General features: G+C 49.4%; 1 protein-coding gene across 10 annotated transcripts in view; it reads right to left on the bottom strand.

Annotated features, from left to right (window-relative positions):
* The window catches only part of Mical2 (microtubule associated monooxygenase, calponin and LIM domain containing 2), a 185,822-nt gene extending 162,599 nt beyond the window's left edge, over nt 1-23,223 (bottom strand). For 4 of the 10 annotated variants that reach the window (XM_021169141.3, XM_029479101.2, XM_029479100.2 and 1 more), the window contains exons 1-2: nt 23,057-23,217; nt 13,707-13,778 (exon numbers count right to left, since the gene is read on the bottom strand). The gene's annotated coding sequence lies outside the window, so the exon portion shown is untranslated. Of the gene's footprint in view, nt 1-7,814; nt 8,123-10,441; nt 10,579-13,065; nt 13,174-13,706; nt 13,779-23,056 lie in introns of those variants that run through there. The other 6 variants (XR_003837099.2, XM_085841394.1, XM_029479098.2 and 3 more) reach the window with 5 other exon arrangements.
* Nucleotides 23,224-27,354: the final 4,131 nt, after the last annotated feature.

Raw genomic sequence — 27,354 nt, forward strand, 5'->3', positions numbered from 1 at the left:
TAATCATGTAACAGCACACACTTTCCCTGCCCCGAAGAAATGTGTAATCTGGGAAATGTTTTGGAAAACGTCTCAAGGTACCTATTTGGCCAACATCACATTCTATGTAATTTGGGCAAATTGTATGTTTCAACTTGGCACCGGAGACAGAGCTGGCGGGTGGAGTTCACATTAGAGCTTGCCTGGCCTTGTGTCAAGCCAGGACTGAATGAATGAGCCAGGAGAGACCCACAATGCAATGTGGGAGGAGAGCACATGGTCACTCAGAAACAAAACAAGACAATTCATGGGCTCATGAGAGGAGTGAGCTGGCCAGAAAGGCACACATGCCTCACCCCACACTTGCTTCAGACAATGCTGGAATTCACTGCTTGCTGCCAACCTTCCTCCAGGGACATAGTCTGGGTGCTATGTGTCTTCAGAAAAAGTGTTTGTGTGTTGTGGGAGGTATCTCAGGCTGGCACACACTGCTCATTCTGGACCTCTTTGCCTGGATCTGAGTCTAATACTAGGAAATCAGAACTCTAAAGCAGGTTTCCTTTGAGTCCAATCCACCTCTCATACTGTCCCCCTGTGTGTCCGCAGTGCCCACAAAGCCAGTCTCTGAATGCATCAACACGTCACCAGTGGTCACCCTAGCCTGGACTGGATGGCCCCTGCTGTTCTTCCCTGATCCTTACACTCCCTTCTCCAACAAAACCCAGTTCTTGTGAGTCCTGAATGTTCCTGGAGAGAGGCTAAGCCATTTCACCTGTGTCCCTTCAGCTCAGGGCCCTGGATGAGTGCCAACAAAGGCAGGCACAGGTCTTAGGATGTTCTCAAAGTGGAGTTCACAAAAGAGAGGCAAAGGAGGAGAAAGCAGGGAACAGAAAAAAGGGTCTTAGTGCTTGTCCATGGCCCATGGTCTAATTCTCTACTCTGGTTAGTTTTACAACCTGCAGAAAGTTTTTTTCAGACTGGGCTTCAGTTTCCTCACTTGATAATGAGGGGTTTGTTCTAAATAAACTTTCTCATGATAAAGGTTTATATTACACACAGAAGATCAGAGGCCTTGTCTTTATGTGTGTATGACCTGGGGCAAGCACCTTGAAAGCTTGAGACCTGTCATGTCAGACCTGGCCACCAACAAGGGAATATAATACAACTGTCTCTCATATGGTACAGTGTGGCAGAGCTTCAGGGTTCATAAGCCCTAAATGAACTTGGGGCTCCGCCAATGAGTATCTACTACCCACCTTCCCTGTGCTGGAGCTGTGTTGGGCTCAGACAGGAAGGTTGGGTGGTGGCTCCTTGCACAAAAGTCTTTCTTAGCCAGTAGGTGAGAGCCAACCAAGTACAGCCACCATACTGGTATGTCTAAGGAACCCACAAAGCACTATGGGGCCAAGCCCTTCTGGGAGGCAAAGAAAGCTTCTTAGGGGAACAACATGTATGTATTGGAAATGGTGAACTGCTTCAGAACCATGGGAATGGAGCTTGGGATGGAGGAGGGGCAGAAAATGAGGCAGGACAATGAGAAGTGGTGTGGGTGGTGAGGAAGAAGGCCCCCAAGATGGTCAGTCAGGTATGTCTCCAAGGAGGATCACCCCAGGGCTTTATACTATCTTTATACTTAGTTTGCTTTAGTCTACCAGAACTTCTAAGCTCAAGACAGAATGACATCAAGTCTAACTGGTACAACACTTAACAGGTTGCCGATGTATAATCTGTCCCCTTGCCTAAGGGGGAAAGGTCCCCAGAGGATAAATCAACGAGAAAGCCACAGAAGCAAGCCAGCTGAGCGTGGCTGTTTCCTAACCAAATTATTATGTTGGCTTCCGGTGACCACCCACAGGATTTGGTTACATCCTAATTGTTGCTGTAGAAATGTTTCCACACCTGCTTGGAAGAAAGAGCTCAGGGTTAGAAAATATTTCTAGTGATTTATTTTCACATCCAAAGAAAATTCAAATGTCTCAGAGACTTTAAGAGGATGAAACAGACACAGATGTGAAAGCTGAGATCTAGAAGGGATCTGTCCATGCTTGGGAGAAACAAAGACCCTGATATGCCTCCCTCACACACAGATGTCCTTTCTAGCACATAAGAGGCATGTTTAGAATATCAGGAGGAAGGATCTCCTGTCTGGTTGCTCACACCACTCAGGAGACAAAATTCACTGTTTATTCAGTGCTGGCCACACACGGTCAGCACTGCCAGGACTAGACATGCTGTATCCCAGCAGCTCCTCATAGACTGGAGGCTCTGAGGCTTCAGAGTTTGGGTAGCACCTTCCTTGGCCCTACAACATGGCGGGGCTCAAGCCCAGGTTGACATGCTCAACACTTAGGGTCCTTCCATCCAAGCTGAGGTACCCTGAACATGAAAGCCTGATGCAGCTGGGGTGGCTTGCAATAGCATGTGAGGTTGGCAAGTTCTGAGAGCAGTCACCTGATTAGGAGTTAACACCCCACCCATCGTCATCCCCATTACTATGCCCACAGCCCTCAGGGCCTGTGCCAATTGATGAACAGGCTAGCCTGCCTTGGCTACATTCTATCAGCCTGAGCTGTAGGCTTGGTACTAATGCCTCACTGGAGAAGTCAGAGCAAGCAGGGGCCTCAACACTTCTAGCCTGCTTCTCAAGGGAAGCTTCCAGGAACAGTAGGTAGAAGTGTTAGACATCCTGAATGTGGTCTACTGTCAGCCTAACCAGAGTCTAAGAAGCCTGGTGCCACATATCCATCTCCCTAGAGCTCAAGAGATCTATGAAGAACAGCAGGGACATAAGGGGCTCTTGGAAGGTCTGCTTGGATTGCCTGCACAATGGCAGGGAGATGAACATGGCTGGGTCAGCGCAACGTTAGTCAGATTCCCAGAGGCCTCTGCACACTGCTGTCTAGCCACTCAAAAGACCAACTAGTCTGACCAACAGCCAAACAAACATGGTCTACATATCACACCTGACCAGAAGGTCCCAGACTCCATTGCCACCAGGGGCCTAGGTGTCTCTATCTATACAACAAAGAACTTAACATAACCAGTGATCCCCTTTCCAACTGTTTACAGACCCTGGCTTCAGAGACATAGATGACTGTTAATAGACTAGTCATGGAATTACCTGTGGAACAGGCTTTGGTCTGGCTAGTTACCATGCTCTGCATTGGCAAATCCTCACACCTGCCCTGGAAAGACCTAGAACTGTGTCATGCGCTTGAACCAAAGTTCCAACTAGCACTAACCACAGTAATCCTAGGATCCGTGGTGGAGCAGCCTAAGTCCAGGCCCACACTTGTTCCTTGACACAAAGCCTCCTTTTGTGATCAGTCGGAGTGAAGAAATGCCATCTCCCAGGAACTTGACCTCGTGCCAGGCAATATCTAAGAAGCAGAAGGCTTCTGGTCCGCTGTGGACCTGATTTGGTGGTACACGTGTCCTGGTGGATCCCAAGAGCTTGAGAAGCCCCAGGGAAAGGAACTCAGCGGTCTTCCTCTCTGATGTTCTCCACATCTAGCTGCAGAGAGTCAGGGGCTTCCCTAAGGGCTCTATGAACTTAGACGAGGCTTGGAGTGTTCCTGTCGCCCGGGAAATACTCGTTGAATAAAGGCTGGGGTGTGGCTCGGGAGGAGAGTTGTTTGCTTGGCATGTGCAAGGTTTGGGTTCAATCCTTAGGACCATTAAGACAAGGGTGTGGGGACTGTGTGAATTTAGAACCTGTATGTACTGGAGCATGGCTGGCTCCGGAGCCACTTGGTATGAGTTTAGTTAGAGACACCAAGGCAGGTTCAAACCAAGCATGCAATAAGTGAATTTTCCACACCCCAGCCTGCTGGACAGAGGACAAAGACTCAGATTTTGAGCCAACTCTGGGATTTACCTCAGGCAGCCAGGAGCTTCCGATTGAGCAAGAGAAACGCCTTCATTTAAAGCTTTCCCAGTCAACATTTGCAGCTCTACAGTCTGGTTCCTTTACTTTAATACAGTTAGTGGTTCTTGGAAAAGCTGTCTCTGAGCTTTGGTTTCTGATCTAAACTGCTGCTGGGGGCTCAGAATGCATCCCACACCACATAAAACCAGATGTAGGGGGTGCCCGCAATCCCAGCACTTGGGAAGTAGAGGAAGAACCTCAAAAGCTCAAGTTCATCGTCAGCTACATAGTCACTTTGAGGCCAGGCTAGGATCCATGAGTCTCTGTCTCAAAAATTTTTTTCTTTTAACTTATAATTAACTTAATTCTAGTACCCACTCCATAAAGACAGTTTGAGGGTTAAATGAGGTAATATGGTAAAGGACTTAGCCTAGCACTAGTTTTCAGCATATACTTAGAGGTGACATAGCTGTTACTGCTTCATTAGAGTGGGTGACAAGGGACACACCTGGAACCCTCTGCCTGACATAATCCTTCCAGAAGAGGGAGGAGACATTCTTGGGCAAACTAGTTAACCTTTATGCTTCAATTTCATGGCACATGAAAGATGGTCAACGCCACAGAATAAAAGAGTTACGTAAGAGTTACCTTAGAACAGCAGCTGCCACTAAGCACGAGGTAAGCCTGACTTAGTATTCTTCCTTATCTTCTCATAACAGACTCCACCCCATCTCCCATCCCTCAACCCAAGATGCAGGCTGAATATGTATGCAGTCTTTTCTGAAAAGCCCCCAGGAAGGTCTGGTGCCCCTAGGTCAAGTCACCCCTTAGGCTGGGTGGGATAATCTGGGAGCTGCCTGTAGCTGGGGGGTGGGGGAGTGCACTAGAAAGGGGACTATGGCGCAGGAAGCCTGTCAGTCAGATGTTCTCCTCATGGGGCTGGATTCTTCAGAGCCTCCCAGGCACCTTCCGACATACTCTCTTTGTATGTAAGCTCCTGTCCCTTAAACAGAGAATCCTGACAAACAACAGCCCTGAACAGATGGCTGCTTTATCACCACCGAATCATCCCAGGAAGGAGCGCTAGCTGTCCAACCACAGCAAGACCCAGGCAACTGGGACAAAGCAAACAAAGGCAGCAAGAATCTGTAAATTGCAGAGAGGGGTGGCCAGTGCAAGCCCCTGGATTAGTACTCTCAGGATACCTGGTCCTGCAGTCCTGGCAACAACCTGGCCTCAGACTTTGCCATCAGTGTCTGGAAAGTAGGAGAGAAAGATAAAAGGAAGCTAGAGTTGATTTTCATTGAATTCAAAGCGCTACCCCACCCTTCAAAATTACAATAGCTATTTAATATAGCTCTTTGGAGGAGGAAGAAAGAGGAGAGAAGAGGGAAGGAAGGGAAGAGAAAGAACCTTGTTGGAGTTCTTGCGCTATTTGTAGGACCTTACCCAGCCTACACCGGTATCCTGAGAGTCAGCTGATTATTTGGCCCCCTTTCCACATGAGGAGACTGAGGCTTACAGTGTTCAGTAGCCAAACTCACCAATCACATGGCTCCTGCCTCCACCTCCCCAGGTCTTATTTTCATTCTAATCCCCCTGCCTGGGGTCTCCTCTCATAGATCATTTCTGCTGACACTAATCCCAGAGCTCAGAATGGCTGAAGGACATTGGTGTCCTGCTGCGTTCTCTCTTCCCTGACCAGCTGGCACAGGAAGTGGCATCCCTCCAGGGGAAGGGACTGCCTGGAGGCAGACAGGAGAGGTGCCTTCAGCTACCCCATGTGTGTTTCAGGGCAAGATGCCTCCTCTCCACCTATGAATTTTTAATCTTGGGAGCTGATGAGATAGTTTAGTGGCTTCAGTGTTTGCCACCAAACCACGAGAACTCACACAAGTTTGACCCCAGTACCCACATGCAAATCAGACATAGTGCCACGGACTTGTCATCCCAATATTGTGGGAGCAGAGACAGGCAGATCATTCACTGGCCAATGAGCCTCACTTACTTGGCAAGCCCAGGCCAGTGAGACATCTTATCTCAAAACACTAGGTGGATGGCTCCTGAGGAATGACCCTCAAGACTTCTGGCCTGCACACATAAGCATACACAAGCACTCATGCATACATGAGCGCGCACGCGCGCGCGCGCGCGCGCACACACACACACACACACTCCTGAACATTCACAGAAAGATTTTTAATCTCCAAGAGCTCTATGTGAAGCTCAGGGAACCACATGATCAAACACACCTGCCAGAATCCCATGGGGAGTTAGGGGTTTGTTTTTGTTCTCTGTTGTCTCTCCCAGGAGCATCTGACTTACCAGGTAGAGAGACTGCAGTGCCTGGCATGTGGTATTGAGCTCAACAAAGTTATCTTTGCTTGGGCTCACTGTCTCATTGCCTCCAGGCCAGCACCCCAAGATAATCTCTTTTTCTATTTTTAGATAGGCTGATCCAAGCCTTCTAGTAGTCTCTAAACTCTCCCCAGGAAAGGTAAGTTTTTAAAGTTGCCAAAAATATAAAATCTCTAGCTTGACAACACACAAAAAATAACCAAAACCCACTAGCCCCCTCCTCTCCTGCAGCATTAGCCTCATGAACAAGCATGCTTAGCTGTCTCCTCCTGGCTCTCATAAAACCTAGCACCCTAGTGTACAGGGGTAACCCAGACAACCAGTTGGGGAAGGCCTGTCCAGACATAAACATTGCCTGGCACAAAAGGGGACACAGCCAGAGGCAGAGGTGGGAGCTTCCAACATTTGCTGGAGAATGAAGTTGGAAGCTATAGTCGAATGATATGAACATTCTCCTGACATAGCAATTAGTTAAGAGGTAAGCAGTGGGCAGGGTCTACACTGTAAGCCAAGCTTGGGGGGTGTCATCACTGGCAATCCCCCAGAGGATATGCACATCTTAGAGCCTGACTGACAGTGGGAGGGGGTGCTACCCCCATTACAGGGATCCCACAGGTAAGTCATTCCATCCTTTTCCTTATTTCTCTCTGCCACTTAAACAATCTAAGAAACTGGCTTATCTTTCCTCATGGCCTGGTTTGGTTCACTTCTGCTGGTTGGTGGGAACTGGTGATGGGGTTGTAGCACTGCCTGGTATTGGAAGAAGAAGCATGGAAGTCAAGCCGGGACTGGGGCTCAGGAAGAAGGGGGAGGAAAGGTGCCCCGTGGTGAGGCCATCAGGGACATCAGCTCTGAGTCAAGTGGTGACCTTTGCAGGGGGATGGCGTCTACTTCTAAAGCTGGAATGAGAGCTAACTCATGGCTGCTCTTCTCCCCACTGTGACCAGATTCCTGACAGAGGCAACAGAAGGAGGGAAGGATTTATTTTGGCTCACAGTTTGAAGGAACCAATCCATCATGGTGGAGAAAGCATGACAGCTGGGACTCTATCCATGGTGGCAGGATATTGATATACAGCTTATTACACCCATGGTGGCAGGATATTGATATACAGCTTATTACATCCATGGTGGCAGGATATTGATATACAGCTTATTACACCCATGGTGGCAGGATATTGATATACAGCTTATTACACCCATGGTGGCAGGATATTGATATATAGCTTATTATATCTTGACAGATCAAGACGTAGAAGTAGGTTTGGCCTAGAACCCTCAGTCAAAGTCCCTACTGTCTATAAGGTCTGCCAGCCAGACCTCCTGTCCAAAAGGTTGTCTAGCCTCTCAGAACAGTGCACCATCTGGGTGCCAAGAGTTCAAACTCCAGCCCTGCGGGAGATATCTCATATGCAAACCGTAACAACTACCATGCTAAGATAAAAGCTGCCATATGCCAGCCCTTTCCAGTGAGGCTGGAACTGGGCACAGAGCACTGTTCACAAATCATTCCGTCCAATGTTCCCAACATGTGAGCAGGCACCATATGCTCTCTTCACATGAGGACATAGAGACCAAGAAAACTAAAGCATCTATATAACGTCACATACCTTAGATGGAGGAGAGCATGAGCCCTGGTCAGGCACACTCCACTAGAGTCCCAGCCTCTGCCCGGCAGCCTGGGATATGGCGGATGCTTAAAACATAACACTGGGAAAGAGTGCTCTACTCCAGAGCTGGCTAAGTTCTGCACCAGGGACTGCTGGCTCCCCCATGGAGGCAGATGGAGAAGGGGTGGAAAGAAATGGAAAGAGCCTTTCTGAAGTAGGCAGTGCTGGAGCCAAGCCTGAGAGGAGGAGGATGGAGAGGGGAAGTGTTGCAGAGCCAAAGCTAAAACAGGGACACTACAGGTAGCAGGACTGTGAATGCTAATGAGGCAGGCCAGTGTGGAAGCTGGGGAGTAGCAGTGTCTACCTGCGGGTGGGTGGGAGGGATCTGAGCCTCTTCCACTGGGAACAATTCTACTGGGATCTCTGTCACCTAGAGCCCGGAGGCCCTTCATCATCTGCTTCTTTAGTAAATTATGGAGTGCATTCACAGGCACATGCACTTCAAAACCCAGCGGCTTCTCCTCCCGTGGCCAAGATGAAAACTCAACTCCACAGCAGGAGTGTTTGAGCTTCCAGTCTGTGCTGCTCTGCTGACCTGCCAGGTGTGGATTCAAGCCCAAGCTGAGAATCTAAAAGGTTGCTGTGAGCATGCAAGGAGCCTCTAAGCCCCAGCGTTCAAGACTGCCAGGGAGAAGAAAGAGGTGCTGGCTCAAGCAAAACCAGAGGCTTGGGGTCTTCCCAGTAAGGGGTGGGGGTGGGGGTCTTTTCTTACTGCAAGCACTTCTTCAGGACCCTTCCATTGAGCTCAACTTTCCTGCTGAGGGTCCCTGGGCCATGGCATCCATTTTAAGGGCTGGCTTAGCCACATTACAGCTAACAGCATAATTACCTGTTTCTCCCCAAGAAGGAACCATCCCCATTGTTTCTGCTTCAGTCCCCAGCATCCTCTGAGCCTCACACTCACATGGTCCCTCCTCCTCCTCCTCAGTGAAGCCTGGGCCCCTTCCTTCCCCCTCCTCCTCCAACTTCAAGGTTCCCCAAAACTCTCTCTAGGCCCCACTGTCTCTACTCCTCCTGGACCCTAAATGTCTGGTTCCTGATGGGGTCCTGTTATGTCCTGCTACTTTTTTTCCCCTTGTTGTAAACCCAGAATTGGCTGGCTTGTTTTAGAAGAATAGAGCCATCTTGTAAATACCCATAGAATGACTGAACAGACCTTAGAATGTCCTGAGAAGGCTGGGCATGGAGCTCAGTTGGTAGAAGAAATGCCCGTCTAGCTCGCATGGAGCCTGGGGTTTGCCCTGAGCAAATGTATAAAGTCAGCTATGTGCCTGTAATCCCAGCACTCAGAAGGCAGAGGCAGGGAAGATCAGGAGCTTAAGGTTATCCTTGGCTATATAGCGAAGTTCAAGGCCAGTTTAAACACATGCAACTTGTCTAAAACCAAGCAAAACGAAAACATCAAATCTTGGAGGTTCAATGGTAAAGTGTGGCTAGCGAGCCTCTGCCCTCCTGCTTCCCAATGCCTAAGTTGGAATAGATGGAAACTAAACTATGTCTGGCTTGTCTGTCCTAGGGGCTCTCTGGGTATCCTGCCCTGTCTTAAATAGAAGACCCTTCCCATATGTCCAAAGCCACTCACCCACTCAGAGGCTCTGGATATTCCCACCAGCTCTCCCTGTCCTCCAGCATGCAGAGAGGGAGAGATGCTCTCTGCTTCCTCCCACTTGCCATCTGCACTCCGCCTACCCCTCAAGATCCACATCAAACACTACTGCCGCCTTCTCCTCTCCTAGGAAACTTTCCAGGTCTTCCCAGCCCATAGAAAACATTCTTCGCACCAAGGTCTTCCCCCCTGTCATCTGGATAGTCATGAACTTCCTGGTGACTGAGCTGAAGTTTCTTAAATCCCCTGCTGCCACCGCTCTTGTTTACACACACGTGTTTCTTGTTTTTCTGGCACCATAGACCTTCTGGGAAGAGCTGCCAAGCCTGGTGGATTCCAATGTCCTCATAGCACAAGGAACAGGCACACAGTAGGTACTCCAGAAATGTTTCGAAATTCACTTCCCAATGTAAACAAGCCACCTTCTCATCGGCCTCTCCCTGCCCGGGCCTGGCCTGGCCTGGCCTGGCCTCTCCCACACCCTGCATCTCTCCTCCCAGCCTAGCTGAAGCTTGCTTATCTGCATAGGCAGCTGTGGACCTGTGTCTTCAAAAGTTCCTGGATAGGGCCCACCAGACAGTTTGCAAAGCACCACGGGTCTGGAAAAGTTAAGTGTCTGGTTCTTTCTGGCAAACCAAGGGTTCTGAGTGCTGATTCCTTCAGACAGGGAGCCTAACAGAGGAAACACAAGGAAGGAGGTGGAGGTGACATCAGAAACCAAAACTGAAGTCTCAGCTTGCTGAACACCAGCTCTCAGCCAACCCACATCACAAGGACTGGCAGAACCTCCAGTGACTTTTTCTTTTTCAGACAGGACCTCACACTATAGTCCAGGCTGGGCTGGAACTTACTCTGTAGCACAAGCTAGACTTGATCTCCCAGGAATCCTCCTACCACAGCCTCCCCCTACCCTGCTCCCACCCCTCCCAGTGCTGAGATTACAAGTGTGAGCCACCAAAACCTGCTTTCCCGTTGTTACTTCTGCTCTTCGGGGGAGAGTCAGGTGGATGGAGGATGCGATGTCTTGAAGATGCTGTGTGGGGCCTGGGCTAGACTCTGGAGGACAGAATGATCTTCCTGCCTGCCTCCGAGAGGTCAGAAGGCTGGAGCAGCTGCTTGCACCTGAGCAGCTGAGGCCCAGGTGAGCAGGTGTCAACAGAGGCCTGACTCAGGTTTGTAAGTCACACTCTTTCCACATAGCCTTATCAACACTAATTAGCCAATCATACTCCTGGATTACCTGACACTTTGGGAGGGGGAGGAAATACACTCACCAAATTCTCAAGTCCAAACTCTGGAAGCCCCTCAAAGGCATTTTTGGTCCTTGACTCATGTACCAATCAAAGTGGTAAACAGTTTCGAGCTGCCTCCAGACAATGTTCTCCATGCATTTGCAAGCTGAAATTACCATTCCCTTAGGTAACTGACAGCTGACTCCACACACTGCTATGGCTACTTTAGCCTTATACAAGATGAACTTGCATTAGGGAGGCAGCTTCCATGGTAACAGGACTGGCCTAATTCCCTAGTTCCCACAGCAACGGCAGAGCCAGCTAGTGACCAGGACACAGGATGTGTGGAGGAAAAGCAACCATTTCCTGTGAAACTTGTGGACCAGAGAAGGGGAAGTTGGTGTATGAGCTTTGAGGAAAACAGACCTTGCTAACAGCTCGGGAGAAAAGGCTCCAGGACCTAGAGTGAGGAAACAAGTGACTCATGAGTCTCGGAGATGGGATTCCAACCTCCAGACCGAGAAGTGGGTGAGCAGCTAAGAAGGCAGACACATGAACCTACCCTGAGGTGACATGGGGCACTCAGACCACACAGGGCTTGGTTTAGTTTTATGTGTTTTTCTTATTGTTTGTTATTGTTTTCAGTTTTTCAGTGTTGTGGCCATGTGCATGCTAGGGAAACACTTTAACATTGATCTTTATCTCCAGCTCCATTTTGCTTTTAAAGGAGGTCTAAACTCTTTTTAATGAGTTCAAGTCCTCCAGGCCAGAAAACCTCTAGCCTAGAGCGCTGCACACACATCCTCAGAGGAGATGCCTAGTAGCCTAGTGGCCTTTGTATCTGAGAGGCAGCCCAGACCTAAAAGTTGTCCTGAGCCCTGTGGGAAACTGGGACATACGATGTCAAAGCAGGGGTGGGGGGAGCTGCAAGAGTCAGATCTCCTCTGGCTGCCAGTAGGTACCTTGTCATAGGCAGGAAGGGGATGGAGCCAACAGGGCATTTGGAATCCATGTTCTCAAAGCAAGCTGGCTAATGTGTGAGGTCCCCTAACGGATGTTCTATAGTACTACACCAGAGGGCTCTCTGGTAACCCTGCATGGTGGTGACCTGGAGGATGCTATGGCCATGGTGTGCAAACCTGAAATGATCCCCCGAGCAAGGCTGCCAGCATTTAAGGTGGCAGTGCATGCTTGCACCCCAGCACTCAGGACTGCTGGTTCAAAAACATCCTGGGCTGCATATTGGGACCCTGTCCAATTTAACCAGAGTGGATGACAGTGGAAGGGCTCATGGAGTAAAGGCAACCAAGCCTGACAACCTGAGATCAATCCCTGGGACCTACATGGTAGAGAGTGGACCAACTCTTGCAGTTGTCCCCTGACCTACCCATGTGCTCTATGGTAGGCACTCTGACCTCCATACTATGCACAGGTAAATAAATAAAAAATGTAATTTAAAAAAAATTAACCAACACAATTGTTCAAGTCACAGCCAAGACAATCTTTTGCCGACATTCCCACAGACCAACCCGAGAAAGACATGACCCTACTGAGAGCTTTCTCAGGCGATTCTAGGCTGTGTCAAGTTGACAGTTCATTCTGACTACAGCAGGGCCAAATGAGATTCTGAAGAGCCAGATCGTGAGTGTGGAAAAGGTTCAGAAATGCTGTAACCATTTTTATTCTTGCAAGAATATGCATGCAAGAAGAATCGGAAATGAGCAAAATATGGTAGTACAATACCTTCGCATGCAGGAGGCTGGGGTGGGAGGTTCGAGGCCAGCCTAGTGTGCATAGGGAATGGGTTTGAGGTGTTTGTACTGCAGAGAGTTTGAGTTCCAGGCTTACCCTCAAAGAGTACAGAATGAGGTCCTTACTCTCAAAAAAAAACTAAACAAGCAAAATTCAAGAATAATATAATGACATTTGTCTAATGCCCAATAGAGTAATAGATATTTAAGTATCAGCAGATGGAATGAATGAAGTCCCCTGTGAAATCAGAACTCTTCTCACCCTGAGGCTCTGAGTCTAGTGATGTGTAGGTGTCACCAAGAAGGCAAGCTTCCCACAGCTCTTTATTGACTATGGTAGCGCCCCGACTGAAACACTCTTCAAAGCTCCACTACTTAAGGACAGAAGTCACTTAGGGAACAATACAAATGGAAGGTTTGAAGGCAAGAGGAACTCGAATCCTATCTGTGCTTTAAGACTTCTTAGGCCAAGTCAAGAGTGGGCAGAAGAATGACCCGACTTGTGCCATTGGGTACTGCTGAACCCATTGCCCTATTTAGTTCTCACATGCATCCTGTGAGGGTAATGATATCACTAAACCTAACTGAAAATCCAGTTCTACCTGTGACAGCCCGCCTCCAGTAGACAGTACATCAGAGGTCTCGAATGGCAGATCAGATGTCCTGAGTGATGGATGAGCCAACCTGGGCCCCCATTGGAACAACTGATGCTAAGAAAGGAGAAGAAGAGAGAGAAGGGGAGAGAAATGGAGAGGAAGAGAAGAAGGGGGAGGCAGAGGAAAGAAGAAGGAAGAGAAATGAGGAGTCTATACCATACCCCAGCCCCCTCAACAGCTCCCATGAATACTCAATTCTTTCCACTTGCAACTCACAAGCACATTTTATTCCATGACACAAATCCAGGGTGTACCCAAGACATATGTGAGAGACAGGTGCCAGCAGCCCTGCTCAAATGTCTGAGCTAGTTGCCATGCTACTGGCCGCCAGTTTAGCACCAGCAGCAAGCTGGCAAAGGTTGAGTTCAGCCTTCATCTCCTCTCCAGGCCAGGACATGGCAGGAAAGGAGGCTCTGGTGGCTGTGAGGTCACAAAAGCAGGAGAATAGGCAGCATTTCAGACGGGATGCTGAGCTCTGTGAGCTTCTGAGCCCTACAGAAACGATTCTTTCTGTAGAGCAGGCTGCTCCTTTGGAAGAGAGTATCCCTCAGGATCCAATCTATCCCAGCTTTGCTGCTTTGACTTACCCAGACAAGCAGGAACCTCCTGGTCCGTTTCTGAGGTCAGGAGCCTCTATGTCCACATTTCTTCTCCTTGACCTGGAAGAAGGGAAGGAAGGGTGTAAGGGGACAGGTTTTTTTGTTTGTTTGTTTGTTTGTTTTTGTTTGTGTGTGTGTGTGTGTGTGTGTTTGTTCCCTACAGAATGCATGCTGCAGGCAAAGATAGATGGACCATATTCTACAACCCTAGCTAGGGAGCTTCATAATGGGTCGCTGTACTTGGAAAGATGAGATTGCACACACAGACCCTGCAACCACAAATAAAGTTAAGAGACGAAGCCAGGGCACAGAGGAAGTCTGCTATGGGACCTGTCCTTAATTGCTCTACTCAGTTTTTTGAGCACCCCTACATGTAGTCAAAGGGTAGCCATTTAGGCAGCATTAAGTCCTTGGTGGGAAGCCCAGGCTTCCTAAACTTACCTGGCCCAAGGATTAGGTGGCCCAGTGTCCTCTGGTGGCTTCCTCCTGCCTGTTGGGTTTGTTCATATCCTGCACATGCCCCCTGCCCACGCCTCTGTGTGCTCTTGCCTCTGCTCATTTCTGTTGAGGACATCCTAGCCATCCTCCAAGGTGCTCTGTGACTAACAAGCTGGGCCTACCCCTTCCTCCTTCAAGATGTCCCCTGGAAGGTTCACCATTGCATATATTCCATACCCAGTCCTAGTGTGCAGGCAGCAGCGAGAAGCTGGTCCTGCATACCACACTCCAGGCAAAAGAAGAGCAACCAGATCTGGGCCGCAGCACAACAGTTGCATGCTGTGCTGGGCTCTAACAAGCCTGAGCCTCCAGCTGTTGGTAGCCACCCCAACACCTATTTATAGTCCTCCTCCATGACTCCCAACTGGCTCATGTTGGTGTATTTTCTCAAGGGTCAGCCAATAGCCAATTGGAGACAAACAAATCTCTATGAACAGCTGCCCATCTCAGTTAAAATCTGGGTTTGTGAGCTGGGTACAGTGGCACACACCTTTAATCCCAGCACTTGGGAGGCAGAGGCAGATGGATCTCTGTGAGTTTGAGACCATCCTGTTCTATATAGTGAGTTCCAGGACAGCCAAGCCTACATAGTGAGCCCCTCTCTCAAACAAATAAACAAACACAAAATAAAATCTGGTTTTGTATCACAGACTGAGAAAACAAAGGTAGAAACTCTGTCCCCAGGGCTCAGGGGATGTGGAACTCTGAGGCAGAGGAATTGCAAGCTAAGGCTAACCTATGCTACATGATAAGGCCCTGTCTCAAAAAAAAATAAAAATAAAAATAAAAAATAAAAACACATTGTCTGAGCCTCTTATTCTAAACCCATAAACTCAAGGCAGGGTGAGAACTTCGTGACCAAGACATCATAGGACCTTTCCAACTTGACATCCCACGGCTCTGTGACTCATGCTCTCTCTTCTTCCTCCAGCAGAGAGGTCAAGATCATCTAAAGCCACCCCAGCTGCCCTTCCCTGAGCACCTCAAGCCTCACCCGGGTCCAAAGGGAAAGATAAAACTCCTGAGCTGGCAGCTCATCTTAGAGCAGCCTGAGACTGCCTGCTCAATCCTGCAGGTGGCAAGAGGGGGCGTGAGAGAGGGCTGCTGTTGCTATGGATACCAAAAATGCTCCTCTCATTCATACCATCTGTCGGAGCCAGGATAGAAGACAAACTGTTGGTTGCCCTCACTCCCCTGGCCTACCTTTCTAACTGATTACAACTGCATGCTAAATTTAAATGCAGCTCTGAAATCGGGACATATAAGGTCTCTCTGCCTGCATCTGAAGAGTTTCATAATGGGTAGAGCTGGAGAGCAATGAGGAATTAAGACTCGGAGGCAATCTAAGCTGTATTGTACAGCCACCACAATTAGAGATCTAAAAAAAAAAAAAAAAAGCTGTTCCTCTCTCTGGCTGAAGATGAAGTTTCAGCAATAAACAGACATCTGCTAGGAGCTCTTGAAGAGAAGCAGCATAAACACCCCAGGGAGCAGCCATAAACAGGGAGCCTTCTCCAGGAAGCTACTGCTTACCATGGCAGAAGGGACGGAAGTGAGGAGGAGGCTGCAGGGAGTGAAGGGCAGAGAAGGATGGGGTGCCTAGAGGCTGGGTGGTATGGAGGGGGTGCCACAAGAGCAGGGCTGGGTGGGGGGAGCAGGCAGACAGGAGGAGCTCAGCTTGGGGAAAAATGAAGAACTGACTGACTTTTATAGGAACCTGAAGTTTGAGCTCCAGAGGGGGCTCTGGAGGAGCCCATTCATGCTATTCAGTGTGGAAACTGACCACTGAAAACAGGGAGGTATTGGAATGTAGGCCTGTGCAGAGCACCTTGTAAATATTTTAATTTCATCTCTACATCAGTGTTGAGATCAAGATGACTCTAACTACCTCTTCTTTATAGGCTTAGATGGTAGAATTCATGAACTTTACAAGGCCACATGGCTAGGATTCGAACCCATGTCTGTCTTAGCATGCTTCGTTTGTCTGCTTGCTTGTTTTTGCCTCTATCATCTTCATGGAGAACTTGTTCCTGATGTTTATCCTCAGTGCCTAGATGTCCCAAATCCCCCAGATTTAAAGCAAGGGGGGATTCTGACAAAAGAGACACTGAAATATATGGAGGAGGCAATCGTTGAGTTCTGGCCAATTCATTACTGAGTCTCTGAGATCCTGTGGGCCCTCTGGTCCACTCTGGTTACTTCCTAGCAGACAGAAGGAAAAGTGAAGCAGGTAACAGGCAGAGAAGTGTGCCCACAGCGTGTCTACAGGAGGCTTGGAACAGCAACCACATTATGAGATGAGAGGCAGGCTGAGAGAAGAAATTTGGCTTGGGTTTTCACCAGTTCTTTTTGTATGAGTGAGTGTTTTTACCATGCATCGCATCTGTGTGTGCTCGTGGTGTAGTTCTAGGTATCTGTATGTTTGTGATGGTAAGTGCCACACACACTTGTGTGTGGAGGTGAGAACCACACATGTATACATGTGTGTTGGGGCAAGTACCATATCCCCTTCTCTGTCTCTCAGTGTGTGTGTGTGTACCATGCATCCATATGCATGTTTTAGAGTGAGTGAATACATGCATGTGGGCCCCTCCATGCTGTTTACCCTCTCCCTTGGCTGTCAGACCCCCAGTTTTTTCAGGAAGAAACGCTTGCTCGTTACTATCTTTGCATCCAAGTGTGAAAGGTCCAACTGTCCCCACCCATGGAGCTATCAACTCCACAAATACTGCACATAGAACCTTAGGATAAGTAGGCATCCAACGCAGGAGTCAGCAGTCAGATCCCCCACAGACCTGGGTCTACTCTGCCCTAGGAAGCAGCTCTCTTAATGACTGAAAGATCTCAGTAACTCTTCTCCATGCCCATCCTCCTCCTCTGCTCCTCATGTGCCTGGCTCCCAGTACCCTGAGACCTGGATCCAGTCCTCACACGAGTGGCCAAGGCCAGCATTTAGTCTGTGAGCAAAGACGCGATCTCTGCGGCTCAGCACAACGATTTGAAGGTGTCAAGTCCAGGACAGAGTGTTCTAGACACTCACTCCTGTTTCTGGCCTGTGCTGAGCTTCCGGGCTGGGTGTGTCCGAAACTTGGGCCTGAGAGTGTTCCACTAACCTGTGCCTCTAGCGGTGCAGGGGCCAGCAACAACTGACTAGCTCCTTGCTGTTCAGCTCCTACAGCCAGCTGAAAGAACATGAGCTCTGGGCATACCCTGTCACCCAGGAAAGGTTCTGCTGTAACATTTCTATGCCCTGAGAGACATGTAGGCAAGCTACAGGAGGGCTGCTAGAGCCATGAGGTATCCAGGCAGCCACAGAGAGGTGGAGATCTCGGGGAGGGAGGAATACAGTCCTGGGTAGAAACATTAATCCACACAAAGAACATGCTAAGAGGCTGGGGTTGTAGCTCAGTTGGGAATGTGATTGCCCCTACACAGAAAATTCCCTGAGTGGGAACCCCAGCACTGTATAAAATGGCCACAGTGCATATCTATCATCCCAGTACTCAGGGATTCCATGAAGGCAGGGGAATCACAAACTTAAGTTCATTCACCCATACATAATAAGTTTGAGGCCAGCCTGAGCTACACAAGACCTTATCTTTAAAACAAAAACAAGTCTGGAGAGGTAGCAAAGGCCTTTAAACTCAGCACTTGGAAGGCACAGGCAGGCAGATGTCTGTGAATGAGGCTACCCTTGTCTATACAGATTCAGGTAAGACAGAGCTACATAATGAGACCCTATTTAAAAAACAAGACAAAACAAAACAGAACAACACCCCTAAAGTCTCCAACATGACAAACACTGTGTGGAAACAGTGACCTGTACACTCAGTGAGCCAGGGACTGTTTCCCATGATGCCCACAGCAATGTGCAGATGTGTACACAGGACAGAGCAAGAGAATGGAAGAAACCAGACCACACTTGATACCACAAAAGGCTGTGTGCTGTGTACTCGGGGAGGATGATTCTTCACGACCTGACAGAAAAGGGTGCATCCCCAAATCAGACTGCAGCAGCAGCTTATGACCAGAGGGGTCCTGTCACCATCACTCCAGACAGCTTTAATGTCGGCCACCAGCAGAGAATCAATGTTTTAGAAGGGGTGCCTTGTCATCAGGGACCAGGCACGTGTCCTAAGCCTGGGGCAAGTGCCCAGACAAAAAGAGAAGCTAGTGTGGGTGGGCCAGGGTACCCTAGAATGAGCTGCACAAGTGTTTGTCCTTAAAGATTTTTCCCAAGAGTCAGCACAGACCAGTAGGGCCTGGAGCCTGGGCCTGCCTGCTCTTCTGTCATCTCTGGTGGCTCAGCCTCCAGAAAAGCAAAATAAACCTAATCTACAAACAATATTATGATCTGAGCAAATTTCAGAATCCCACTAGCTCTAAGGTACTGTCAATACACATGACTGTAGTCAATACCCATGAGTCTAAGCTTGTTACTGGCAATTAAGCTTGTCTATAGGTGCCCAAGAATTGGGGGGGGGGGGGCGGAGGTCATGTTTCTAAAGGGAATATAATGGATTACCTATCACAAAAACATTTTTACTATAAAAATTTGAGGGAGAACAAAAAGTAAAGAGTAATATCATGCCCAGCAGTATATACCTACAATTCCAGCTCTCTGGAAGGCCGAGACAGGAGGAACGTAAGTTCAAAGCCTGCCTGGGCAACTTCATGAGACCCTCTCTTAAGACTAAAAGCATTAAAGAGTGCAGGGGATGTGGCTCAGAGGTTGAATACTTGACTAACATGCATGAGCGAGCTCAGGCTATGGTCTCCAGTATGGAAGCCATCCAGCCAAAGACCTAAAAAGTAATAAGAAGCCAGGCATGGTAGCACACACCTTTAATCCCAGCACTTGGGAGGCAGAGGCAGGCGAATTTCTGAGTTTGAGGCCAGTCTGGTCTACAAAGTGAGTTCCAGGACAGCCAGGGCTACACAGAGAAACCCTGTCTTGGGGAAAAAAAAAACAACCAGCCAAACAAACAAACAAAAAAACAAAAACAACAACAACAAAAAGTAATAAGAAAGGAAAAATATCAACTCAAATGCTGACACAACCTGAGCATAAAAATGTTGTTATATTTGCTGAAAAAAATAAATAAAAGATTAGCTGTATGTAGTGGTACACATTTGCAATCCCAGCACCTGGGAAGTAGAGGCAGGGGAGTTCAGGAGTTCGAGGCCACTGTCAACTAATTATTGAGTCCAAGTCCAGCCTGAGCTACATAAGACCCTTTCTCAGAAAAGCTAATCTGGGGGAGGGGATAAGATAACAAAAGTAAAATTCTAAGTCTTCAGAGATGTATTGCTCAAAGAAGGGACAGGGTGGGGGTAAGGGGTGATGGGGTGAACCCTGCTCTCTACACAGCTCAGTGTCAGAGCTCCAACTTGGTCTCAATGGAACTAAACTCAAAGCTTGAACAGAGTGACCTCAGCAGCTGTCAGCCACGTGTGATGTGCAAAGCCAGCTGCTGCTCAGGGCACACACGTGGCCATCTGGGCTCCACACCACAGACCAAAGTGGCGAGGGTGACTGTTGGAAATAACTCTCCTATGATTTCAGGATGCTTATGGACTGACGTTCACTGCCCTGACAGCCACACGTGCATGAGCAAGTCACCATTCCAAACACGCACCACAGTCACACGAGCCCCTGACAGTCCCCTCATTCAGAACACGCCCTTTGAGTGGCTGCGGTGCCGCTGAGCAGATGCTCTGCAAGCTGTGTGCTGCTGTGTGTCCACTGTGTGCAGGCTTTGTTCCTGAGGATCCAGAGAGGGACTGAAGTGGACTCCAGTCTCCAGGGGCTCACTGTGCTTCCGGGAGAGATAAGCTCTTGAAACGGAGAGTAATTGCTCATAGAGAGACGCAAGGGACTAGTGGCCGAATGCAGAATATGCATGGATCCACACTCCGACAGACAGCTGGAGATGTCATTCCTGACCAGCAGGCCCGTGTGCCTATCTTGATGTGGACAGGTGACACTATATGATACTACTGCCTCTGTCCTGTGCAGCAATGACCACAGTTTTACAAAGGAATGCTCTTTTTAGGTGATGTGTGCTGGACTGTGTAGAGAAAAAAAGTGACAGAAAGAATGGCATCAGAAATCAGCTTTAAAACACTTCAGAAAGAAAAATCCAGGGGGCCAACAAGATGGCTCAGCAGGTGAAGGGGCTTGCTGCCAAGTCCAGGGACCTGAGTTCAATCTCAGGGGCCCACATACCTGAAGGAGAGAACCAACTCCCCCAGATTGTCCTCTGACCTCTGCACAGGAACTGTGTCACACGTGCCCTTACATGTACACACACATAGTAAACAAACAAATAAAAATAAATGGAAGTTTACAACAAAAAAGAACAGAGAGAAAAGTAAAGGAGAAAGCCATAGAGTTAGCACAACGCGACATCATTTTAGTAGCTGGGGAAGCTGGGAAGGGGCAGGCACAGCTCATTACACTATCCTATTTTTCTGAAAAAAATATAGTTATATGTATATTTATAAATATATATTATATGTTAAATATATATTATATTTCTATATTTGGTTGGTTGGTTTTTATTTGTTTCTTTTGTTTTGTTTAGGGAGGGTGGTTAGAGACAGGGTTTCTCTGTGTAGCCCTGGCTGTCTTGGAACTTATTCTATAAACCAGAATGGCTTCAGACTCACAGAGATCCTTCTGCCTCTGTCTCCCAAGTACTGAGATTAAAGGTGTGCACCACTACTGCCCTGTTGGTTTTGGTTTTTGAGACCATTGTAGCTGACCTAGAGCTCATTAGATATACCGGTGTGGCCTCAAACTTTCAGCCATCCTCCTGCTTCTGCCTCCTCCAGGTCAACATTACCACATATCCACTCCTAGAAGCTGGAATCATCATGAGACTCTAGAGTCTGCTGGGACCAGTAGCAATCTCTCTGTGACTCACTTCTCTCACCCATAAAATGGGTGTGGCCCCAACTACTACAGAGGGCTAATGTGGAGGTGCTCATGAGGTAAAGAATGAGCAAAGGGACTATTAGCACTCCACAGACTTGGGTTAGCCATGTTCAATCCAGGCTGGGTTAGCCCAACCAAGTCCTCAACCAGGAAGGTAGAACTCTGCCATTCAGCAGTGGAGAGTGAGCAGAGTCGGGCCCATGCCTGGAAGGCAAACCCAGATAGAGATGAGGACATGGTGGAGAGAGACCACCGCCTTCCTATCACAGGATGGAAGGATCGCGGCTGTTCTCTGCAGCTCCTAGGAATGGGGCTGTTGAAACTGTAGCTTACCATCACCCAGCAAACAAAAGAAGGGTATACCAAAGCCTGCCCCACCCCACTGCAGAAAGAACAGCCCTGGAGTTCCTAAGGGTCAAAGTTATTTCAATGAATTCAGTTCAAGATCACTGGAAAAGCCAGGCCCACAGAGGTAAAGCCAATGGGAGGAGGCTTTCCTCCAAGGCAGCATCACAGTCAGTCCCTCTCATCACAAAGAACTCAGCCAGAGCCCCTCTGCAGGGGACTACACAGTGAGGAGCAGCTCACAGCGCATATCCCCCCCCCCCCTTCCTGCTGTCTGGTCAAGCACGTTGTTCTTTGCGGTCCCCAGAATCTCTCAAAGGCCAGGGGCTCTAGACACATGCACACAGAGCTCCTTCCCACAGCCACAGGACAACTGGTGGGAAGCAGGCACAGAGTCAGGACTGCTTTCCGGATCCCTAAAACAGAGAGGACACAACACAAGCTTTTGGGGGAGAAACTACTGGGATCCAACCTGTGCCCCTTTCCTTGTGCCTGAAGAAGGCAGCACTGATCACCTCTGAAACCCCTGGGACATGAACAGGGGCTATCCTGGTATCCCACGCGTTAGGTCCACTGCCCCCCCGCGGAGGTTGCTGGCACGCAGAGGACACAGGTACCTGAGAACTCAGGAGGCAAATGCGGAAGGCCAATAAACCTCCAGCTTTCTTCTCTCCGGGTCTGTCCATAAGGGCTACTGACTTTATCCTCCCACTAAACCACCTAAGACATAGTGGACAGCGAAAGGCCTTGCAAACGAGAGCTCTTTCCGCTTTAGAAACCCAGGCCCAGAATAAACAATGTGGAAGGAGACAGGAGAGTACTCTGGTTTCAACACGCCTCTTCCCGGTGCAGTACAGGCCCTTCCCAGCTCCGCCGGTGAGGGTGAGGCTGAGACTGAGGCTGGCCTGGGATAAATTAACCCCGCCCTCTCCGAACAGCTGCAGCAGGCAGAGGCTGCAAGGGAGACCCCAGCCCAGAGCCAGCTAGCCACTGACAGAGCAGGACGCGAGGGTAGGATGCTCCTAGGCGGGACAAGCACAGGCTGTCAGGGGTCCCAAGATAGAGGGAACAGCAGCGCAGGACCCTGGAAGCGTCGCCACCGGCCAAGCAACCAGCCCAAGTTCCAGCCCGCCGCTGGCCAGGCCACTGACATTTGGCCCAACTTCCTGTTATCAAGGAGGGAGGAGAAGAAAGGAAGCAGAAAAATATAATAATAAAATAAAAATGAGCAAGGCGCTCTGTTAGAGGATGGGAAAGGTACGGGAGCCTAGATCGCACGGAGCAAAGTTTGGGGACGTTCCCCTGAACGATGACAGGCGACCCTGCTGCTGAAGGGCGCCTACTATGCGCTTGTGTGTTAGGTTTTCTGAGGTTAGAATGACAGTTTTGATTGGTGGAGAGCCCACGGCGCACCCCGCAGGTGGGTCTGAGATCCCGGACGGAACTGCCGCACCTGACCCTCCGGGGCGTCCAGTAGGGCGCGGAGTCCAGCCGGGACTGGCACAGTCCCCACCCGCTCCCGCACATCCCGGAGCCTACTCCCACTCCGTCTTACCGAAGGTCTCGCGAGCCTCCGGGCCTCAGGTCAGCACCTGCCTTGCTTGTCCTCTGTCTGAGGGCGCAGAAATCCCGGACCCCGCGGGCCGCCTGCTGAGCCCGGAGCTAGCGAGGCGGCCCGGCGCAGGCTGAGCCGGCCGGGTGCCTGCGGTTCTGTGAGCCGCGGAGGATCCGATTGGGACACGCCCCCATCTGAGGTTCGGCCAATGACAGGGCCTCCGAAGGCGAGGCTCCACCCCATGCCTGAGACGCGCGACCAATGGTCGTGCAGCGCGAAACCCACCCCAGCGCCCGCCCAGTTAGTACCAGGCTGGGGACTGCTGTCACCATTGCAGCCTCGGACGCATGTGGGCTGAAGCCCTGCCCTAGCCGCTTCCACCCTGGCCACAGGTCGAAGACCCAGCCCTGGACTGCTATGAGACGAACACCCGACCTTGGTGTTCTCGTGTCGAGGGAGAGGGGAAAGCTGGGCCTCCCGAAGCTTTACCTAGGCAGCTGGAAAGACAGCCTCACTGTCCCTTTTGGACTGGAGGGAACAGCGAAGGACTTCTAGGACTGCCTGGCCTTCTTGGGCCCTCATTTCTTGCTTTTCTGCATGCAGTCTTCCTTGCTTGGGTCCTCCCTTGAACTGGCCTTGCTTGGGCTAAAGCTGTGGGAAATGGGGTAGTGACACAGACCAATCGCACTGCCTGTGACTTTCTCTTTCTTGGCTGTCGAATGGCTAACCCCTGTTTCTGATCACTTTCATGAGTGACCATGCCTCTCACAGTTTCAGAGAAAATTCTGAATGAATGGTTCGGGGCTCGAAGTCCTGAGAAATTCATACGGACACTGCGACAGCAGAGACCAGGAAAGTAGGATTCAAGTGGACTGACTCACCCCTGGGGCCCGCAGCCCATCATTCAGCTTGGCCCAATGCAGAGTCCATAAATGTTTTTGAAACTGAGCTGACCCAGTGGGAGGAAAGCAGGCGAAGGCAAACAGTACCATGACTCCGGGCTGCTGGAATTCCCCGGGTACCACCCTCTGGAGAGCATGCCCCTTGGCCAGGCAAGTACAGGCAGCAATTCCTCCACCCCCAAACCTGGGGCCCATCTTTTTTTATACTCTGCGTTTCCATCTTCCAGGCCTTGGGGTTTCTCAGAGTTTGCCTCTTAGCGTCCTTAGAATTCACCCCGCTTCTGCGGATGCGTTTTTTAATCCCTGGTACTCAACCCCACTCAGTCTGCAAAACTCATCACTGACTCTAAGAGGGACAGTCCTTGACTCTGGTGGGACTCTAACCATGTCACCACCAATCAATGAACACCTTCCATGTATCATCTCATTTAAACCCAGACTTAGAGATTGATTTTTTCAATATCCTCATCCCCTTTCACAGATGGGGGAACTGAGATCTGTAATAGAGCCATTTACCAAGATCATGTGCATATTAACGTGACTGTATCTAAACGGAGAGCTGATTCCAAGTCAACAAACACAATCCTGATGTGAGGCCTCTATAGCCATTCCTGGGCCTCCGAGAACCCTGGACTGGTAAGATCTCTAGAAGAACTGACAATTGATCTGAGCATACTATAGAGCTCACATCTGGCTGCTGTCAGGGAGAGGAGACCTGAATGACCTGGCCCTGCCTTTTAAGTTATTACTTAATTAGGAAATTGCATGACCTCTGTCCACAGCTTGACTTCAGTGGGCAAGACTCATAGCTACTTGGCTGAGCCCAGGCAGTGTGGAGATAGAGATGGAGAAGGAGCATTCATTCATTTAACCAGCCGTCACTCCGGAGAGGTGCCCAGGTGACTGAACAGAGGTGACTGTGGGGGAGGCATAGTCCACATTATTCTCTATTCAGCCTCATGGTCTGACACAGCACAACATTCTGTCTTCAGATCAAAACAAGCCTGATGTCCTCAGGAGCACTGTGAGCCAACTAAGTCTAGCAATGATAGCACTGCTCAGAACAGAAAGTTCTCCAGACAAGATTTCAGTGTGTACTCTAGGCTGGTCTCCATCACTGTGTACTCCACGATGACCTCAAATCTCAATAATTATCTGCCTCATCCTCCCAAATGTGGAGATTACATGCATGTACCATAGGTCTGGGCTAGGACAGAAGTTCTGGCTGCTCAAAAGTAAGGTTTTACAATACTTCCCAGCATCCTTTGTACCTCTCTTGTGCCGGCCACCAAGTTTTTATCTCATGGGGCTCTTGCTAGGTAGGTGTGGTGGACTGAGTTGTAACTCTGAAATAGAGCAAGCCTGGCCATTGAGGAGGCTGACTGTGTAAAGGAATTATGTAAGGCTTGTGGCTTTTTGAAAGACTGGGGATAGGGGTGTCAAAACTCAAAACTCAGAGCTGTCAGTATAGGGTGACCAGCTGGATCGGGGAGACATATAACTTTGCTTCAAAGAAAGCATTATATTATGTTAGGGAGAAATAGGATGTGGCTCCTTTCTTAAGAGATGAATGAATGATGCAGCAGCCCCACTCTCTGCATTTAACATTAGTCACTTCCCCATCCTGCTTTTCTAGGATACAGCTTGAGGAGGTTGCCTGGGAGATACAGATGGCTACTTAGCATCAGAGGGAGGGAGAGAAGGAAGACCCAGATTCAGCCCTAAAAATATCCTCATCTCCAACCGAAACAGTAGCCTGCGCAATTCCAAAGCAGCCCCAGCTGGTGGCCCTGTCATTATCAGCATCCACCTGACCACTTCCAAGGATGCTGCAGAGAGACACCGGGACTGCCTTCCCTAGTGCCAGCCTCCCAGTGTGCTAGAAACAAGGTTGGTGAGGAGCCTGGAGACTGCCCCCAGGGACATTTTCCTCAGAGCACACTCTGGGGTCTTCCCCTTGCTTTCAAGTATTCCCTCAGCAGGGCTGACACAGAGAATGTGTGGTTCCCAGGCTTTCTCTAGAGCTGACATCAAAGTGCCTTGGCTTTCAGGGGAAGAGGAAAGCTGGTCTCCATGGAGCAGTGACCTTGTCAAGTGATGAAAAGATGCTGATGGGCCCAGGCTGCCTTGACAGCCAGCTATCTTTGGAGGACTTTCTAAGCCAGGAAGTGGGAGCAGAGGTGCCTCCCTCAGACATACCCGCAGTGTGTGAGAAACAGGACCGTGGCAACTTGTCCAAGCCTCTTATCATCCCGCAGGCTGCAGGCAGCAGCACTGGCCCTAGATATGAGTACCAGAATTCAAGGTCATCAGGGACCCATCAGACCCACCACATCATCAAGGAGACTTTTCTGACAATGTGGAGAAGAAGAGGAGACTGACTGGGGGGGTTCCGGTCAGGATTATTCTTGGAGTCCCACTGCACTTTGCGGGGATGTATGCACACGTGACAAAGTCAGCGCTGGGGTAGTCAAGTTGCTGCTATAGGCAGAAAGTGGCACTCCAACTAGGGGTGACAACTGCAACGGACAAACGTAGTGTGGGAGTGAGGATGATCTAGGAGAACACAGGGCCTCACAAAGAGTCCAGCTTCAGCCCCCAAAACTGAAGATACCAAGATATCAACATCCCCCCACCCTCGCTCTCTAGCTCTCTGTCTGTCTCTCTTCCCGAGTTTGTGAATTTTGGGCTTTTTATTGAAGTTTTTGTTTTGTTTCAGTTTTGGTTCGGTTATTTGTTTGCTCTCCTGTAATCCAGGCTGGCTTTGAACTGACTACAGAGCCAAGGGTGGCCTTAAACACTGGATCCCCCCACCTCTGCTTCTCAAGGGCCATGAGTACAGGCATGTACTGTCACGGTCGACTTCAACACAGATCTTCAAAGCCAACTGTAAAGTCCAAGGGCATCACTGTGGCCCCTAAAGACACAAGAAATGAAATAAGACCACTAAACTCTGGGGACCCTCATGGTGTGCTAGGCTTCAGTTGTTGAAATATATCTGAATATATTCCATTCCTGAATAACACTGCAGTAGCTGAATAGCTACCTGGAGACAGCTCTCAACAGTGCTACCCAATCGTCCACATAGCAGCTAAGTGGGCCAAGGAAAAGAATCCTCTTCTCTATTCTGGTCCACAAAGGAGACTCACATTCTACCTGTCTGTATGTCCATCCCACATCCATCCCACAGCATATATGTATGGTATGGCATGCTTCTCCTAAGAAGTGCCATGGTCAAGCAGGTGGTCACACAGGTTCCAAGTCAAGGAGCCCGGACTGAATCTCAGTTCTACTGACAGCGTGCCCCACACAAGAAACCTAACTTCCCTGGGTAACAGGTACCTACCTTATAAAATGGCAATAGTGCCAGGGAGATCCACACATAGAACAGAGGGT

The sequence above is a fragment of the Mus caroli genome, unplaced genomic scaffold (assembly GCF_978045245.1).
Source record: "Mus caroli unplaced genomic scaffold, Mus_caroli_1 scaffold_8, whole genome shotgun sequence".
NCBI classification, from domain to species: domain Eukaryota; kingdom Metazoa; phylum Chordata; class Mammalia; order Rodentia; family Muridae; genus Mus; species Mus caroli.